Genomic DNA, 8,870 nt, shown 5'->3' with positions numbered 1-8,870 from the left:
ATGTATTGCTGAAGCCTGGCTTAGAGAATTTTGAGCATTACTTTACTAGCGTGTGAGATGAGTGCAATTGTGTAGTAGTTTGAGCATTCTTTGGGATTGCCTTTCTTTGGGATTAGAATGAAAACTGACATTTTCCAGTCCTGTGGCCACTGCTGAGTTTTCAAAATTTGCTGACAAATTGAGAGCAGCACTTTCACAGCATCATCTTTTAGGATTTGAAATAGCTCAACTGGAATTCCATCACCTCCACTAGCTTTGTTTGTAGTGATGCTTCCTAAGGCCCACCTGACTTCACATTCCAGAATGTCTGGCTCTAGGTGAGTGTGAGTGATCACACCATCATGTTATCTGGGTCATGGAGATGTTTTCTGTACAGTTCTTCTGTGTATTCTTGCCACCTCTTCTTAATATCTTCTGCTTCTGTTAGGTCCATACCATTTCTGGTCCTTTATTGAACCCACCTTTGCATGAAATTTTCCCTTGGTATCTCTAATTTTCTTGAAGAGATCTCTAGTATTTCCTATTCTATTGTTTCCCTCTATTTCTTTGCATTGATTGCTGAGGAAGGCTTTCTTGTCTCTCCTTGCTATTCTTTGGAACTCTGCATTCAAATGGGTATATCTTTCCTTTTCCCCTTTGCTTTTCCCTTCTCTTCTTTTCACAGCTATCTGTAAGACCTCCTCAGACAGCCATTTTGCTTTTTTTGCATTTCTTTTTCTTGGGGATGGTCTTGATCCCTATCTCCTATATAATGTCATGAACCTCTTGTGTATCAGATCTAGTCCCTTAAATCTATTTCTCACTTCCACTGTATAATCATAACAGATTTTATTTAGGTCATACCTGAATGGTCTAGGGGTTTTCCCCACTTTCTAAATTTTAAGTCTGAATTTGGCAATAAGGAGTTCATGATCTGAGCCACAGTCAGCTCCCGGTCTTGTTTTTTGATGACTGCAAAGAGCTTCTCCATCTTTGTCTGCAAAGAATATAATCAATCTGATTTCGGTGTTGACCATCTGGTGATGTCCATGTGTAGAGTCTTCTCTTGTGTTGTTGGAAGAGGGTGTTTGCATGACTAGTGTGTTCTCTTGGCAAAACTCTATTAGCCTTTGCCCTGCTTCATTCTGTACTCCAAGGCCAAATTTGCCTGTTACTCCAGGTGTTTCTTGACTTCCTACTTTTGAATTCCAGTCCCCTATAATGAAAAGGACATCCTTTTTTGGTGTTAGTTCTAGAAGGTCTTGTAGGTCTTCATAGAACCATTAAACTTCAGCTTCTTCAGCATTACTGTTCGGATTATAGACTTGGATTACCATGATATTGAATGTTTTGCCTTGGAAACAGAGATCATTCTGTTATTTTTGAGACTGCACCCAAGTACTGCATTTTGGACTCTTTTGTTGACTGTGATGGCTACTCCATTTCTTTAAAGAATTCCAGCAGATAAAATCACTTAAAGTTTGAAACAGAGGCACTAAGGCAGGGAAGCAATCTTTCATACAGGGATCCTTGAGAAAGGGAAGGTGGATTGTGAGTGGGCTGTCACCATGGATAGACCTCTACAAAAATGGGAAACATACAGCTGTTATATTTTATAAAAAATACTTGAATTGAGCACAGAAATACCTAGAGTTCATTATACTGTCTAGATGACTACTCTCTGTGTTATGAATTTCAAGTTGCTATCGTAGCAAATAACCAGATATGTGAGTACTGAGTACTCCCTTTGGACTTACTAACTGAAATTTCAAGCAGCTGGTAATTGGTGCTGACACAAAGGATTCAACCAAATATCCTTGAAACAAAAAAGCCAGGAAAGCATTTCCAAAGAAATCAGGACCTACTCTAAACCATGATGTTTAGAAGTTTTCCTGAATGATATCATCATGATAAAGCCATTATTTTACATGCCTTAGTTCAAGGGATGAAAATCTAGCCATGAATCTGAAAGTGCTAGAAGCTGCACTACTTGGAGATTGGGGTCTAATTTATCCAAATGAGAAATCTCTACAACTGTCCTTCCTACCACACAAAGTTAGCTGTTTAGGCCAAATCATGACTGGATATGCCCTCTATGCTAGGTAATTATATGGAGGTATGCTGAGACTGCCATTCTGATACACTGTTAGAAGATGGATTTATCTTACTTAGTGTTGTCTTTTTTATTGTTAAAATTTAGACACAGTTAGCAGTGATGTCCTGATATAATTAAACATTTGCGTACCCTGGAAGATCTGATGTCTGCACTAAAACTGGCAAAATGAGTATACTGTAAAAGATGAAATAACAGTTAAGTCTTGATTACAGGGGAAGAATGGCTTTTGGAAGAGCTTTTTCAATTGATCCTTTATGTTTTAAAGTAAGAATGGGTTTATGACCAAAATATAAGATAAGAACTTGAGAACGAAAAAGATACTTTAATGCATCATCTGTTTCAGAGCAGTTATATACTATTTGCTTTTAACAATTAAAGCTTTTAAATTGGGAACAACTTGACAAGTACTTGTCATGGAATATTGAGACCATTAAGACAAAATACAATGAAAAACAAGGAAAGAACACTGCTCTTCAGTACATGTAATTAGAGGAAAGAGTCAACTCTTAAAGATCATTATCTTAGTACAAAATTGTTCTCTTATTTAGGATTGGGTTATTGGAGCAACCAATAATGTTTAGAAAGTTGTTGAGAACAAAACTCCTTTGTAGACAAAGTGATTGAGACCTTGGTGAAAGAATACTTGTTTAAACATTTGAAAATGGGGATTAACAAAGGTAAAGCAGATTTTAAAAAAAAAACACAGTTTTGATTTTTTTTTTTTTTTTTTTTTTTGGCTCTAGAATATAACCTGTGAAGAGTTATATACAGAATGTTCAGAGGCATTTCATAAACAACTTTCCATTGTTGAAATCATTGAAGTTGAAATCATTGAAGTTTTTTAAAAAATTAAAAGATGCATCATATTATTTAAACTTTGAAATCTAAGACAAAATGTGGATTTCCTGACTCCACTGGCACTGCCCTATCAATTGGTTTATGTACCATCCTTACATTATGTCTACCTCTGAATAATCAAATATCAATATTTAACTTTATAGATAACTGCTAGGAATTTGTCACATTCTTGATTTGCCTGACACTTCAAACATCTAAAAAAAATGAAGGAATATAAGAATGAATATTATATTACCTAAGATTGCTTTTTTTTTGTACTTAATTTTTCAAATTTTCCCCAATGAACATTATTACTTTTATAACCTGATAAAAAATATAGCATTTTAAAAAGTGCCATGTTTGTCACTTGGAATATGATAGATATTCAACAATAGGTTGCCTCTGTGAGCAGTAAGTTAGATCATCTGCTAATACTGTAATATGAGAATGAAAGCAATTCATGTACCTATTTCTAACATACCCCTTCAGCATGCATACCTGAGACTGGTTTACTAGAATACTTAATATTTGCTCATTATCCAGTCTCATCATTCAAGTTAGAGACTGTAAGACAATGTGCTACTGAGATTTTGTATATCCTAGGAAAGTATTCCTCAGTCTATGCATCATAGGATACCAAGCTTGTAGCATTATTTCAGGGGAAAAAAAAGAAAAACTGCAGTGGAATAAAATTTAAAATTTGTTGAAATTGATTTCTAATGTTTCAAAGAATTTTACCTTTATTCTTAGGAATTTCAGCTCAGTTTGTCCATAAATGACTCTGAAAATTTTAAACTTTCTTCAACCATATATCTCCCCAAAATGTATTTAAATATAAGAACTTTAATGCATGAAAAACAACTAAAAATATACAATGAACTGGTAGTCTGAGATACACACTTTTCAAATACTAACTAGAGAATGGCTAGGAAAAGGATATGAACTCTCTGTGAAAAGCAATAAAAATCTTTCGTCTTGTGTTCTATCTATTCAAACTAGATAAAAATATATATTTAATCAATGTGTTCATTCTTTGAGCTACATTTAATATTCTATCAAATTTAATATAAAGTAAGCAACTGATTGCATCACTTTAAGGCCTTCTTCTCAATCATATTAATACACCAAAACCAATCAGCATTGGGGTTCTAAGAAGTTGGTGACATGACAGCATAAAACAAAAAAGTAGGTGGGCTTCTGAATTACTAAATAGAGTTCACCATTGAACAGAATTATAGTTAAAAGGCAGAAATGATTGAACAGTATAGGCTGGGAATTTCATACCTAATCACTATAACTAACAGTTTACCATCATTACCGGTAATCTTTGCATTAAGAGAACAAATTGGTTTTTGAAGTAAACGTTTTCATTTTGTTCTTCTAAATACTCCTGTGTTAGGATTGGTATGTCCCAGACTTAGCAAAGGATTAGCCTTGATCAATAACACTGGAGCAAGAGGAAGACTGGTCCACTGATTAATTTCATGTTGTACACATGGGAACAAAACAGCTGAGTATATTTGTCTCTATAATCCCTTTTCCCAGATGTAATTACAAATGGAATTGATCAACTCATGTGTTTCTACTGAGGCAGAAGTGGGCCTATTAGAATTGCTAGGCTGTGTAATAACTTAGTACAGATCATCGGTCCTTGGGGCTGCAGGGGATTAGATATCAGAATCTTATTTTAAAAGAAAACACTTTTTCTTCTTCAAGTTCCTTTCTTCTTGTCAAGGTTAAATAAGTTTTTCCTCTGGCATCTTTGTAGAGTCTTATGAAGGAAATCTAAGAACTGGATTTTTAGCAGCAGCATGGTAGAGTTTGGGAGACAGATAGACTTCCTTGAAGATATTTATCAGCTATACACTCCCCTTCTTGGAACCTCAATTGTAACATCTTTCTAGTGTGGATAGTGATATAAAGCTTGCAGAGCTGTTACAAAGATTGCACAAGATCATCTGTATAAAGCAATCAGACATTTCCAGAGAAATGGTAAGCAATTAATAAAAGCCAGTATTCAAAGTTTTATATTATTTTTGCTGTGTAATTTCTATTATCTCATCATGAAACAAACTGTATTTCATATATATGCCTTACAGAGAAGTAATTGAATCTAACAATTTCCAAAAATATCTGTCACAAATATCAACTTGTGAAACTGGGCTTGTACACCAAACTAATAAGGAGAAAATGCCAGTGAACTAAACTAAAATTTACCCTTGATATCTACAACCTCCCTAGAAGTGCATTCATTCTAGCATGATTATACCTACTGACATCACAAAATCAATCTTGACTCCAGAATGTGATCAAATGTATGTCCAATACAGAGAGCTAAGGATGAAGTATTTCAACTATCTAATTACTTTTTTGACATTTTAGAAAATGAAAGTGATCCAAATAGCTTGATTAGTTAGTCTATATTTCTGAAAACTTAAAAACAGGTTGTTTGCTTTTCAAATGAATATATACTGCATTTAATAGTAACTTGCCTAGCTCTGGTTCACTACAGTGCCACTGTCTCTGACAAGTTTCCTAAAACATTTGCGTGTGTGTGTGTGTGTGTATCTGTTATATATTTTTCCCAGATTTTGGGGAGTAGCAAACCCTCTTATCCAATGAGAGTCATAGCTAGTATGGCAGGATTCTGTTGCAAATTTTCTGCTAAGGAGCTTTAATGCACCAGTCTGCAAACACCTTCAGTCAAAGGGCAGTTCATCTCAGGACTCTGATGTGAGCCTATTCTGCGATGTGTGTTTTTATGCCACAAAAGACTTCCTTTCTGACACTTATTTTGGACGGGCCAACAGTTTTGATTTCAAATAGCTGATAAAAGCTGTACTGATGAGAATTTGGACTTGCCACAAAGAACTTTTATTCCAGGTGTTATAATTCAAGTTGTACAAAAGCTCATGATGTCTTTAAGAAGATGATTAATGAAGCAGAGTGAAAAATTAGTAAGCAATCAGGTAGCAAGTAGAAACACTCTGACATTGTACAGTGCATCATAAACCTCATTGAATCCTGATATAGAATGGAAAAATATGAAAAGAAGACATGGGTGTTTCCTGTCATGCTTTCCGGGGATCTGAGAAGAATGGCAGAGTGACTGCCAGTGGAGGAAAAATGTATCTTTAGTGGATCCTGTGTTACAAAACCATCCGCAGTTGTAATTCAGTAAACATCCATTGTCAGGTTTCATCTCTCTCTCCTTTTCTCTCTCCCCCACCCCTTCATCAATACACATACCCATTTCACTCGGGTTTCTAAGAAATATGTATAATTATTATATAACTATATTCATTAATAGAGTAGGGAATGGCAACCCCACTCCAGTATTCTTGCCTGGAGAATTCCATAGACAGAGGAGCCTGGTGGGCTGCAGTCCATGGGGTCGCTAAGAGTCAGACATGATTCAGTGACTGTACACATACTCACTAATTTTACTCTGTAAAATCTGAGGGAAAAGATGAAAGCTGTTTTTATTTACCTCTCATTTTCAAGTTTTCTTTGAAACTCCAATACTTTGGCCACCTGATGCGAAGAGCTGACTCATTTGAGAAGATCCTGATGCTGGGAAAGATTGAGGGCAGGAAGAGAAAGGGACGACAGAGGATGAGATGGTTGGACGGCATCACCGACTCGATGGACATGGGTTTGGGTGGACTCCAGGAGTTGGTGATGGACAGGGAGGCCTGGTGTGCTGCGGTTCATGGGATCGCAAAAGAGTTGGACACGACTGAACGACTGAACTGAACTTACAAACAAAATTATATGAAACCATGAATACATCTTTCTATTCTTAATTGCCCTGATAATTACCCAGCCACTTCTATTTCTTTTGGCTATGATTAATTATTAATGCTTTTCATTCTTGGATGTCCTCCTCTTGGAGGGCTGTGTTACAAATGAAGATGAATCTGAAAAACAGGAGAATGAGTACCCCCCCTAAGGGATCAGTACACTCTGATCTCAGACACTGAACAACAGCTGTTCAAGTTAACAAAATAATCTGGAAGTCTTGCTCTGTGAAGTTTCAGATTAGATGCTAATAGCTTCTGCATGGACAAGGACTCTGCCTCTTTCTTGATAGATGATGCTGTCCTGAAAGATTTATTGAATCTAAGATGCCATTGATTATAAAGCAGACCATTATTTCATATACCACTAGGACAAGGGAAAAACTGGCCAATTAAACTACGATACAATATGGATTATAAGATGCTTATAGATATGACAGATGTTACAAAGGAAGAAAAATGTGCTTCTCAGAATTGATACCATATGAGATTGAACATAATTTACATTGGGCTACATAATGTAATTGTTTAGGGCATATGTTTTGGAGTCAAACATATCTGAGCTTGAAACCCAATGCTTCACAAGTTGTTTCACTATGTCAAGTCACTTATCTTCATTTTTCTCATGTAAAACACAGTACATCAACATGTTAATGAAATAGCATTATGAAGATTTAAAGTATATAACCCATGGGAAGCCTCTCACAACTGTAATAGTAAATATATAATCAGAAACATTTGGAACTGCAACTTTGGAGTGCTAACTCTTGTATACATAGTACTTTTTAAAAATAAGAAAGCATTCTAAGACATTGTCTATAAAATGGTCACTCTTCATTAATCAGTGTTCATACTGCTTCTTCTTCCTAGAATTACCCTTTCCTCCATAGTTGCCTTTTCAAATAAAACTTTTTTTCCCATGCTCTCTTCAGATTTCACTTCTTCCTCCTCATCCCTAAACCTTTTTATAGTGATCATCAGGTCTATTTACAAATATTTCACTTCACCTCTTCCTGGTTCATGAATGGATTGACCTCAACTGCCTCTTTGATATTGTTGTTGTTGTTTAGTGGCTAAATCATGTAAAACTCTTTGCAGCCCCATGGACTATAGCCTGTCAGGCTCCTTTGTCCTTGGGATTTCCCATGGAAATACTGGAGTGGGTTGCCATCCCTTCTCCAGGAGATTTTCCCATCCCAGGGGTCAAACCCACATCTCCTGCAGGCAGGTTCTTTACCACTGAGCCGCAAGGGAAGCCCCTTTGTAACATTAGGTTTAGTTTAAGGAAATGTGAGCAGAAAGTCAATTCTTGGCAGACTTCTAAGAGCCAACAAGTAATGTCCAATTTTCTTGACTCAGTTTTGTAGAAACATGTAGAGGCAACACTGATGCCTGAGTGATACCATAAGCTAAGAGTTCTTATACTGAACATGGAGAATGGAGAAATATAATTTTGCAGTGTTTATCTTTTTATTTTTTTCCCTAACCATAGCAAAACCAAACCAAGACCAAGTTTGCTGCCCAGTAGGCATCTGGCACTGTCTGGAGACATTTCTGGCTGTCACATCTAGGGGCAAGGATTCTCCTAGCATGCAGTAGGCAGAGGCCATGGGCTGCTGTTGAACATCCTACAATGAATTGGACAGCTTTGGAGTTAAGAACTAGCAATCGTGCCAAGGCTGAGAACACTTGCTTTGTGCCTTCTTGACGGATACATTTTCCCATTCAAAATGAAAAATTCCTTGAAAGACATTTCCACATTAATGCTTATATATATTAGTAATGAATAAATATTCGCTGATTGAAAGTTACTCCAACAGCTTTCTGGGTGGAGCCAGTGGTAAAGAATCCCCCTGCCAATGCAGGAGATGCAGGAGACATGGGTTCGCTCTTGGGTTGGGATGATCCCCTGGAGGAGAGTGTGGCAAAGAGTCGGACATGGCAGATCACACAGCACAGCACCAACCGCTTTACTTCAGATACTTAGGATTATTTGCTCCAAATAATTTAAAAATTAGGCCTATTTATATTTTCAAGAAACGCTAAGAGAATGTATTTATTTAGGAAGTTTAAGCTAGAAGAAATATTAGAGGCCCACAATAAAAGTAAATATAGATGCTGAGCTGAAGATTCAGTTG

The sequence above is a fragment of the Muntiacus reevesi genome, chromosome 17 (assembly GCF_963930625.1).
Source record: "Muntiacus reevesi chromosome 17, mMunRee1.1, whole genome shotgun sequence".
NCBI classification, from domain to species: domain Eukaryota; kingdom Metazoa; phylum Chordata; class Mammalia; order Artiodactyla; family Cervidae; genus Muntiacus; species Muntiacus reevesi.
This window is presented reverse-complemented; position numbering follows the sequence as displayed.